General features: G+C 44.5%; 1 long non-coding RNA gene across 2 annotated transcripts in view; it reads right to left on the bottom strand.

Annotated features, from left to right (window-relative positions):
• Window positions 1-1,032: 1,032 nt before the first annotated feature.
• Window positions 1,033-11,023, bottom strand: part of LOC109383691 (uncharacterized) — a 26,268-nt gene continuing 16,277 nt past the window's right edge. For both annotated transcript variants that reach the window (XR_002124270.1, XR_002124271.1), the window contains 3 exons: window positions 6,720-6,826; window positions 3,970-4,182; window positions 1,033-2,243 (listed from right to left, as the gene is read on the bottom strand). This is a non-coding gene — a long non-coding RNA (uncharacterized LOC109383691). The remainder of the gene's footprint in view (window positions 2,244-3,969; window positions 4,183-6,719; window positions 6,827-11,023) is intronic.

Below are 11,023 nucleotides of genomic sequence, written 5' to 3'. Positions count from 1 at the left end.
GATAAGACAAAACAGAAAAGTCAGCTACGGCTGCATAACAAACCACCAAAAGCCAAGGCACAGAAAACGCCACTGCTTACTCCTCAGAAATCGGTGGGTCAGCTGGACAGGCCTGAAGCTCTGCACGCCAGTTGAGGCTGACCTTGGCTGGGCTCCCTCACGCATGTGGGGTCGGATGGCGCGTTGCCAGGTGCTCTGCGATGGCCTCTCCCCCTCCAACAGGCTGGCCCAGTCTTGTTCACAAGGCAGGGGCATGATTTCAGTTCTTTTAAATATATGGAGACCTGAGTCAGGCCTGGCATACGGTCTGTGACCTGAGAATGTGGAGGCTGCGGGGGCTCTCCAAAGGCCTCTTCCCCTAAGCGTAGACCTGGCATGCCACCACCCCTGCCACACTCTCTTGACCGAAGCCAGTCACGAGGCCAGGCCAGGTTCAAGGGGCAAGAAATGGACCCCACTTCATACTGGGAGGAGTGGAGGACTACCACTATTTTTTCAACGTACCACAATGACAGACTCTAATATCAGAGGGGAAGGAGTATGGCAGTTTCTTGGAGCAGAATTGTTCCCCTGGACCACCTCAGAGGAATCTTCCAAGGTGCAGACAACGCGTTGTCTTCTTGTCTCCCTAGCAGTGGTCACTCACTGACCTTGACTGCTGACTACGTGCCAGACCTGCCAAGTGCTCTAGGTCCATGTGCTTCCAAAACCACAGGGGGCTCCGCGTGGACCTTAGTCATGAGGACTTTCACTCAGCACATGGAGAAGGAGTTCTTGTGTGGTCTTCACTGTTTTATCACTTTGCTTTTCATTCGTGATACGTGACACCAAATTTTCCTCTTATGCAAATAAGGTAAATGTTTCCTTTTGAAAGAGACGAATGTAAGTCTTTTAAAAGTAGGTCAAGTTAAAGGAAAATTAAATAAATAAATCATTGACTTTCATGATAGGAAATAAATAATTTTTATGACAAACGATTTTTTAATAAATAACTAGTGATACATAGATACAGGACGTTTGTGGCCATAGGCAAACTCATGAGGGGGCAGACAATGGACTGAAATTTGGGGAACACATTAAACAACCTCTTCATCCCTGAGATCTAACTATTGTGATTTCCATTTTGCAGATGGGGAAACTGAGGACAGATGGGGCCCACAGAGGCTCAGGTCCCAGATGCTGCCAGATGTGCAGCTCTGCCTGGAAAGACCCCGGTGAAAGCTCCCGTGAGACCTGTAACAGGAAGTCTGGCACACAGCAGAGGCCTGTGGCAGCATCTGTCCCCAAATGAGACCGTGGGGCTCCCTGTGTGCCTCCCGCCCATTCCTGGCTACTGAGCATGATGAGGACCTCAGACAGGGCTCTGGCAAGACGCACTCTCAGAATTTGAATCAAATGGAATTTGAATCAAATGGAATTTGAATCAGAAAGTTCCCCGGAGACCCAAATGAGGCATCGGGCTGAAATCTCCAGGAGAGGTAGGTAAAAGCATGGCGCATGTAAACTGGATTCACTTTGCACCTGGGAGCCAAGCACACGCAGCGATGCTGGATAAATGAGGAGAAAATAGACCTGCTTGAGGGAGAGGCATATGGGGGAGCCTCTTGTCCCCTGCACTGCTATGGCTGTGCCTCCAATTCTAGGAAAGGGTGTCCTGTGGGATCAGTGCTGGGACTGAGGGACTGAGGCCCAGTGCGGGACAGGAGTGGTAACGGACGTGGCAGAGCTGTCCCTGGCCCCACACCCCTTGGTGTCTCATATCACTTGGAAGTTCTTCCTGGTGTCTAGCTGTTTCTCTCCCCCTTCCTCTAACATGCTCTGGCTGGCAAAGAAAGGAGACCAGCATCTTAGAGGACACCCATGCCAGAGCACCCGCTAAGCAAGCCCACAGAGGTGCCACATGACTGACACCCCCAAAGCTGAAGGGTATCCAGGGAGAGAGGGGAGAGTGGAGCCAGGAGTCAGGTAGAAAGGTGGTTTCTGCCTTACGCTGTTCCTTCCTCCGTTTATTCGTGTGTTAGTTCGTTCACGTGGTGGGTCAGCCCTGGCCCCACAGGAGCTAGGGGAAGCCTTCTGCTTACCAGCCCCCGCCCCCACCCAGCACCATGGTGGTGCTGAGGCAGCGAAGAGCAGAGGTGAGCGTGGCCAGACCGTCAGCAGCCTCTGCTTGAAGTTCGGACTTGGCTTTATGGGCTGTGCGGCTGTGGCAAATCCCACAACACATGGAGCCGTGGCTTCCTCACCTGTGAGATGAAGATAGTAATCAAATCTACCTCACAGGGATTTTCTCAGAATTAGATGAGATGATGCAAGGAAAGTGCTTAGAAAACATCTGGCCCATGGTCAGTACTCAAAACCAAGGTAGCTATTTGTTGCTATTATTATTATTATTATTATTTCCACTCCCTTTCCATAACAGGTCCCCAGCCTCTGCCCAGGCTCCCCTCACACCGTCTCACACTCATTTCATGCCCCAGGGCCTTTGCTCAGGATTCCCCCATCACCTGGAATGCCCCCCCCCACTCCGCACCCCAATCCAGCCTGTTCCCGGGGCCAGCCCCCTTCCCACCTCCTCCAGGCAGCCCCGAGCACAGCTGGAGCCGCACCACCTCCCGTGCTGCCAGGCTCTGGCTTTCACAGTGGCTGCCTCTCATCACCTCTCGGGGTGCTCATCTCCTCTGCCCGGTGGTGGGACGCTCTTTGGTCAGACCTAAGCTCTCTCCTTTTTCAGGTGTGCTTCTTGGCTGTCTGATGGGATTTGTTCCAGAAAATAGCTCCAGGTGTCATCTTCTAAGACAGCGGTTCTCCAGTGAGGATGATTTTGCACCCAAGGGGCATTACTGGTTGTCGCAACTGGGGAAGGGGCTTGTTCGCTACTGTTATCCACTGGGCAGCAGCCAGAAAAGATGCTAAACGCCCCGCAGCGCACAGGACACCGCCTGCAACGGAGACTTATCAGGCTCCCAATGTCCAGAGTGCCGAACGAGAGCAGCCCTGCTTTCAGGAGACACCTGTTCTCCTCCAGACAGCCTGAGCTCTGGGGTTTCGGGTAATTCTTGGCAGGACTGCGTACCCCACAGCTAAGGGGGTGTGCCGCTTCACAGCCTCCAGCACCTGGAGCTGTGCCTGCGCCTCCGCACCCCGCCCCGTCTCAGCACATCCGCGATTCCCTGCGGATTTGTCTGAAGCAATTGACCTGTGACTAAGGCCAGCTGAGCTTGCCTTGTTCCCGCCGGGCAGGGACAATACCCCATTAACTGGGAGGCCAGGTCCGGGGCCTCAGCACAGAGCATGGACTGGATAGGAACAGGAGGGAAACAGGGCAGGGCCAGGGCAGTCCCGGGAGGGGAGGGCAGGGCCCCTGGTGCTAATTGTTATAATCAGGCAACACGAAAGTCAGCATCTCCTTGGAGATGCCCAGTACTGAGGACTTATGCTTTATTCACATTCCTGATGAGATGCCTCCTCCACCAACGGGGGTATCGTTTGTTGTTCTTAAACCAACCAGAAGAGGAAATTGAGGCTGAGAGAAATCCGCGATTTGCCCAACGTCACCCAGCTAGTAGATGGAGAGGTAGAGGCAGGAACCCAGATGATCAGAATTATGGTTTTTATTAAGCATGCATTCTGTGCCAAGCTCTGTGAAAAGTACAGAGAGGGAGCTGGTAACCTCAGGGGATCCCAGGACCCTGAAGAATATGATAAAATCTACAGCCACACCCCTCATTGCAGCATCTGACACTTACCTACCACGAGGCTCCACCCCCACCACCAGTGATTGGACCAGGAAAGGGTCTGACCCCAGATAAGCCAATCAGAACCTCCCTCCAAGGACTTGGAATTAGGACGGAACGTGTGCCAGTCAGAGAGCAGTGGGCCCTGAAGATAAAGGTCCTGAGGGAGCAGCATCTTTGTCTGATGGGGGGTTGTTGAAAACCGAGGGCAGGTGGAAGTAAGGGAAGGACAAACCTCAAACTTCTACGTATGTCAGAGGCACTCGGCCTGTGGAGAGGCTGGGAACTCTCACACGGGGAGCAGCTGACCAGCCACGCAGCTCTGGAGGCAGAAAAGGTCACTCTGAGCACCTCACTTCCTGAATCTTCATTCCAACGGAATCCCCAGATCTCAGAGTTAGAATGTGTTTTGCTCTTTGCATCTAAATGTGAACTTGGCAAACTTTTCCTGTAAAAGACCAGATAGTAAATGTTCCCAGCTTTGAGGGCTACAGAGTCTGTGTCCCAACCACTTAACCCTGTCCTTGCAGCAGGAAAGCAGCCGTGACAATAAGGACGTGAAGGAGCGTGGCTGGGTTCCAACAAAGCTTTAAATACCAAAATGCACAGAGGGCAGAAGTTGGCCCACAGGCTGTAGTTTGCTGACCCCAGACCCAAATAAAGCTTGAGGTCGTGTCCAGCATTTGTCTAAAGCACAACTTCTTGTGTCTCGAGAGATGGCACGGCCATTTGCCCAATTGGCCACAGACCTGGTGTAGCTGATAAGCCAGTGCCCCATTCCTATCCCGTGGGCACTGACCTCTAGACCTGAAGCTGCTTACTGCAAAGCCCTGGGACCCTGCCACATAGCATACAGTGCTGACAGATGGTGACCCAGCCCCTCAGCCCGGGGTCTGAGATGTGTGCTGCGTCCTATCTCCCCCAGACTCCCTGCAGGAATAAGCTGAAGATGCCCCTTCATTGGCTGTTTTTGCTTCTCCAACTCAATTCTCTCCCCTGTGGGTGCTCCCTGGAAGCACCTCTCAAATAAACCACTTGCACTGGAGTCCTGCTCTCAGGCCCTCCCGACCCAAACTCAAACACCCAGGGATCTCCCATGACTCCTCTCATTCTCTCTCATCCCACACCCAAACCGTCAGTGAATCAGCCCTTCCTCAATACACAGGGAGTCCAACCACTTGTCACCACTGCCACGGTGCTTTCCCCTTGGTTCCAGCCATGGTCATCTCTGGGACCCTCATAACTCCTTTCTCCACACACACAGCAGCCAAACCAAACCAAACCAAAGTTCAGCCAAGTCCGGTCTCTGCTCAAAAGCCCCCCTGGGACTCCCCAGCCCATTTAGAATGAAATACCAAGTCCTCAAGCTTGTCTACAAAGCCGGCAAGAGCTGGCTGCTGACCGCCTCTCTGATCTTTCCTTGTGACCTCCCTCTCATTCACTCTACTCCATCATGCTGGCCTCTTCAGTGCTCTGTACGTGCTGCACATGTTCCTGCCTCAGGGCCTTTGCACTGCCTCTTGCTCTGGCTTAGGCCACTGCTCCCCAAAATATCTCCAGGGTTCCTTCACTTACTATATTCAAGTCTCTCCTCAAATTTGACATGATCAGTGAGGTCTTCACTGTCTATCCTCCTTCAAACCAATCCCTACTCTTAACTCTCTTCTTGTCCATCTGCTTACGCTGCTATATGGCCTGCCTCTAATAGTATGTATTTATTTGCTTGTTTGATTTTGTTTGATCTCTCCTGACTAGGATGTAATCTGCTTTGGCCTATGCTTGGCATATGCTAGTTATTCAGTAATAATGCCTACCTGATGGGATGAGTGTGGGGATCAGGTGAGATAATCCACATGCATTGCCTCGTAGACATTAAAGTACTTAAATAAATGGCAGCAATGTTTATCATTGGGATAAACATAGCTGCCCCATTTTCTCCATCTGTAAAATGGGCTTGTAGTGAGATTACATGAGATGATGAATGTAAATTGCTGGGCATATAACCCTCTATAAAAATTAATGATATTTTTTATACACATTTTTATACACGGTCCATGAAGCACTAGCCATTTCTGCCTTCCTTAAAGATTCCTCACAAGGCCTGGAATTAGCATGAACATAAGACCTTGAAGTCAATGGCTGAAGAAGGATGATTCCAGTTTAGCTGTTTCCATTCTCATTGCCTCTGCGCTGATGCCAGCACATTCTTTCTGGGAATTTTCCTGCACTAAATCTGCCCCGGGTCTCCAGCAGACAGGCAGCCTGGCGTCCCTTAGAAGCCCCACGCAGGCATCAGAACCCCAGCTCCCCTCCGGAGCCCAGACCCCCAGGCTCAGCAGCCACCGTGCCTCTGTGTGATGTTGCCCCTTATTGGGCATCATTAGGTACACAGTAATTATAATAATTATGTGCACTGCTTAGGCGACCATCCTCAGTAACAAGCACTGCTATTCAGAAGTCATAATTGCTGCATCAAGACTTAAAATGAAGGCTAATTCGATGTCAGTTGCTCCCCCAAACTCATGGCCCCCTGCATAAACTCTGTACCCAAAATGCCCCACGGCCACTGGCCATTCTTGATTAATCTGCAGAAGCCAAAACCAAGAATTTGGTCCACAGGAGAGCATGGCTGTGCCTGTGGGATTAAGAGGAGGAAACACGAGGATGCTGGGAGGACAACTTGTGGGGTGTTAAATCATTTAAAAAGAAAAGAATCTGAGGGCAAGGGTGACCAAAGAGCCTAGGCTGGCCGTCAGGAGATGGGGTTGGAATCCTGGCTGCGTCAAGGTCTTGCTGTGCTGGTGAGCAGATCACCTCTTTCCCTGTCTATGAAGTTGGAGGGTCTGACCTAGAGAAGTGCTATGGAGGTGTTCCTTCACATGGGACCTTATAAGGGAGCGATAAACAAAAGGCAAGCACAGCTGCTTTGATAAAGATGGGATGAGAGGGTCCTGAGACCACCTGCCCTATTCCCCGCCACCGTACCTTCTGAGATGCCTCTGTGAGTCCTTTGGTTTCCTGGCAGCGTCAGTGCTCTCGGAAGCGTGGGTTCGCAAGCTCGGCCCCACATTTTGAGGGAAAAATGAAGAGCACTGAAAGTGGGGAACGTGATTAAGTATAAAAGGTTACTTTTTTCTTTTCTTCAGCTTTGTAAGAGACAACTAACTGACTAGTCAAAGCAAAAATAATAACATTGTTTTGAGAAGTTTATAACATGTAGAAGATAGATCTTCAGTATCTATAAATATAGAGATATATATAAAAATAATAGCACAAAACAGGAAAGAGTAAATGGAATTGTACTGTTATAATATTTTTACATTTTGTTTATAATACTTAATTTATTTATTACATTTAATATATTATCTATATATAAGTGAAGTGGTAGAATATTAACTCTAAGTAAAGCTAAAAATAGAAACAGGTATAGCTAAAAAGATAATAGAGGAAATAAAATAGACTACAAATGTATTCTGTATCCCAAATTAAAGCAGAAAAGGAAAACAGAATTTTATAAAGATAGGTCAAATAGAGAACAAATAGTAAGATGATAGATTTAAACCCAACCATATCAATAATTACAATAAATGTCAATGCTTTAAACACTCCAATTAATAGGTAGATATTGTTATGCTGATTCAGAGAAGTAAGACCAACTTTATTCATACAAAAGAAACATTTTAAATATAAAACCAATTGAAAGAATAAAGATATACCCTAAAAACAGTAAACATAAGAAATTTGGTGTAACTATATTAATACCAGAAAAGTAGAGTTTAAGACAAAGAGTGTTTTCAGATGTAAGTAGGTACATTTCATAATTATAAAGGGAAAATTTGCCAGGAGGGCACAACAGTCATAAGTGCCTATAAACCTAATAATAGAGTTTTTAAATATATGAATAAAAAACTGATACAAGGGGTAGATTCCTGACCAATGCACTATATACCAGAAGCTCTAGTAGAATAACATTGAATGTCAACTATAACTAAATAAATAGGTATATATAGTCACGGGATGTGGAGTACAACATAGGGAAGATGGTCAATGGTATTGTAACAGCTACATAGGATGTCAGAGGGGTAGTAGCTTGGGGGAGGGGAGTAATCAATTTATGAGGAGTTTAAATGTCTATTATGTTGCTCTGCACACCTGAAACTAAAACAAACAAGCAAACAAACTCGTGAAGTCTGTATAAGACCAATTTAGTTAATAATCTGTACTAATGCTAATGTCTTAGCTTTATTGAACTATAATTGACAAATAAAAATTGTATATGTTTAAGGTGCATAAAAAAATTGACATAAGGGAAAAATAGACAAATCCACAATCAGAATCATTTATTTTAAAGCTCCTTTCATTAATAAAATTAATTAATAAACAGTTAATTAATTAATTAGTTAATTAATTAAAACGGTAGACAAAAATTAATAAGACTATGTGAACATAGTATCAATTAACTTAATGGAAATTTATAGACACATTACACCCAACAACTGCAGAATATACATCCCTTTCAAGTGTACATGAGACAGTCACCAAAATAGACCATATAATTAGGGAGTAAATAAGTTCAATAAATTCCAAAAGATTGAAGTTTCAGAGTAAAAGATTTGATCATAATGAAATTAATTTATAAATCAGTAATAAGATATCTAGAAAATCCCAGTATTTGAAAATTATACAACACACTTCTAAATAACCCATGGATCAAAGAAATCAAAAGGGAAATTAGAAAATATTTCAAACCAAATGATAATAAAAACAGAAATATACAAATTTGAAAAATGTAGCTAAAACAGTACTCAGATATTTATAGCTTTCGATGTTTACATTTTTTAAAAATGAAAGATTTAAAAATCAGTGCTCTAAGTTTCTACCTTAAGAACTAGAAAAGGGAGAACAAATTAAGCCCAAAGAAAACAGAAGGGAATAATAGCAATGAGAACAGAAGTCAGTAAAATAAAAAACAGATGGATAATAGAGTCAAACCAAACATTGGTACTTTGAAAGATTAATAATATAATTGATAAACTTCACAAGAATTATTAAGAAAAAAGAGATAAAACAGAAATTTCCAATATCAGTAATGGAAAAGGAACAGCACCACAAACCCTACAGATATTGAAAGAATAATAAGGGACTAGACAACTTTGTACCAATAAACTCAACAAAGTAGATAAAATGAAAACATTTCTTTAAAGATGAAACATATCCAAATAGGCACAAAATGACATAGAAAATGTTAGTAGCCTTTTACCCAGTAAATAAATTAAATTAATTACCAAAAAACCTTTCCAGCAAGAAAACTACAGGCCATGATGATGTCAATGGTAAAATCTATTAAACACTTAGGAAAAAAATACTCCCAATCTTACACAAAATCTTGTAGAATACACAAGCAGAAGAAATATTTCCCAGCACATTTTCTGAGACCAAGATTAACGGTAATATCAAAACCAGACATTAGGAGTGACATCACTAAAAATGGTGGGGTAGGAAATTCCAAAATTCCATCCCTCACTAAAGCAACAATTAAGCTGGCCAAAACTGCCAAAATCAACTTCATCAGAACTCTGGACTCTAATCGAAAACTTTAAACAAGCAGAAAAGTGCTTCATGAAGACGTAAGCTGCTGAATTTTGATATGAGAGTACTGTGGCAGTTTAACTTGCCCACCTACCCTTCCCCATACCAGGATGGCGTCCCAGCCCATCCTGGTATGACTTTCTGGTGACAGAAAGAGAAACGCAGGCCTTGTTTTCAAAGAATTGTGGTTGTGTGTATTGACCTATCCTGTGGCTCCCTGAAGAATCATCTCAGGGCCGTGCCTTTGTTTTCCCTATCTCAAAACTTTCTCAGGGTGGCATCTGGCAAAAGAATTGAAAGGAAAATATACACCGCATACAGCCACCTCGGGCAGGGGATAACAATTAGGAAAGTGGCAGGCAGACCAAAAAGCCTGTGAAGGAAGAAACTGGGGAAGGAGATATGTGGTAGAATAAGGGCTTTGAAAATGTCCTACACACACTGAGGTGTCTAGAAGGCCACACACATGCCCAGGGCTGGGTGCATATACATAAAGGACCTGTTAAGACTCTAAGCTTTTATTTCTGGCTGACATTTAGGATCCATAAAAGCAGGAAGTAGTCTATGGCAGAGCTGTAAATGGTGTGATGAAGCATTGAAGGGCCCTCAACACAAAGCCAATATGCAAATACAGGGAGAGGTTTGGGGTTGGGAGGTTGTTTTGTTTAGTGTGCGTGTGTGTGTGTGTGTGTGTGTGTGTGTGTGTGTGTTTGTTTTTTACTCCAAGCATTTAAGAAAATCTCTGTCACATCACTACCTGACTACTAACTTACTAGAACAGAGATTTTTGTGACCACAAGAGGCAAAGAATATAATCTTTATAAACATAGTTTAGAAAAGTCACTAAATAAACAACTACGACCCATAACAAGCAGTAACAATAAACTCAGGGGAGAGAAAGAATCTAATTTCCAGAGTTATGCATTTTAATAGTCAAAATGTCCAGGATCAACAACAACAAATGCCTGCAAAGAAACAAGTATAGCTGACTGATTAACAGGAGAAAAGTTTATAGAAACTTTCCCTGAGGAAGCACCGACGTAGACTTACTAGAAAAAGGCTTTACATCAGCTGTCTTAAATGTACCCAAACACCCAAAGGGAACCATGGGCAAATAATTAAAGGAAACCAGAAGAATATTTCAACACATAGACAGTATCAATAAAGAGATTTAAATTATTTTAAAAGGAACCAAACAGAAATCCTGGAGCTGAAAAATACAATTAAATGGAAACATTCACTGAAGGGGCTCAACAGCATTTTCAGAAGCAAATGAAAGACTCAGTGAATTTGAAGGTGGGTTGATGGAGAAGCAGAGAAGCAGAAAGAAAATAAAGAATGAAAAAAATGAACACAGAATGAAAGACCCGTGGGAAATCAGCACACATACCAACATATACACAATGAGAGTTTCAGGAGAAGACAGAGAAAGGGACATGAAGACCATTTGGAGAAATAATGGCCTAAACCTTCCCAAAGTTGATGAAATACATGAATCTATACATCCAAGAATTCTCAACAATCCCCAAGTAGGATTAACTCAAAATGGTCCACCAAAATACATTATAATCAAACTGTCAAAAGGCAAAAAGAAAATCTTGAGAGTAGCAAGAGAGAAATGACTTATTACACACAGGAGAACCTCGGTAAGACTAACAGTAGATTTCTCAGAATCCATGGGGGCCAGAAGGCAGTGGAAT

Source organism: Hipposideros armiger, unplaced genomic scaffold (assembly GCF_001890085.2).
Source record: "Hipposideros armiger isolate ML-2016 unplaced genomic scaffold, ASM189008v1 scaffold_4, whole genome shotgun sequence".
Classification (NCBI taxonomy): domain Eukaryota; kingdom Metazoa; phylum Chordata; class Mammalia; order Chiroptera; family Hipposideridae; genus Hipposideros; species Hipposideros armiger.
Note: the sequence above shows the minus strand (reverse complement) of the source record. Positions and strands in the feature narration are given on the sequence as shown.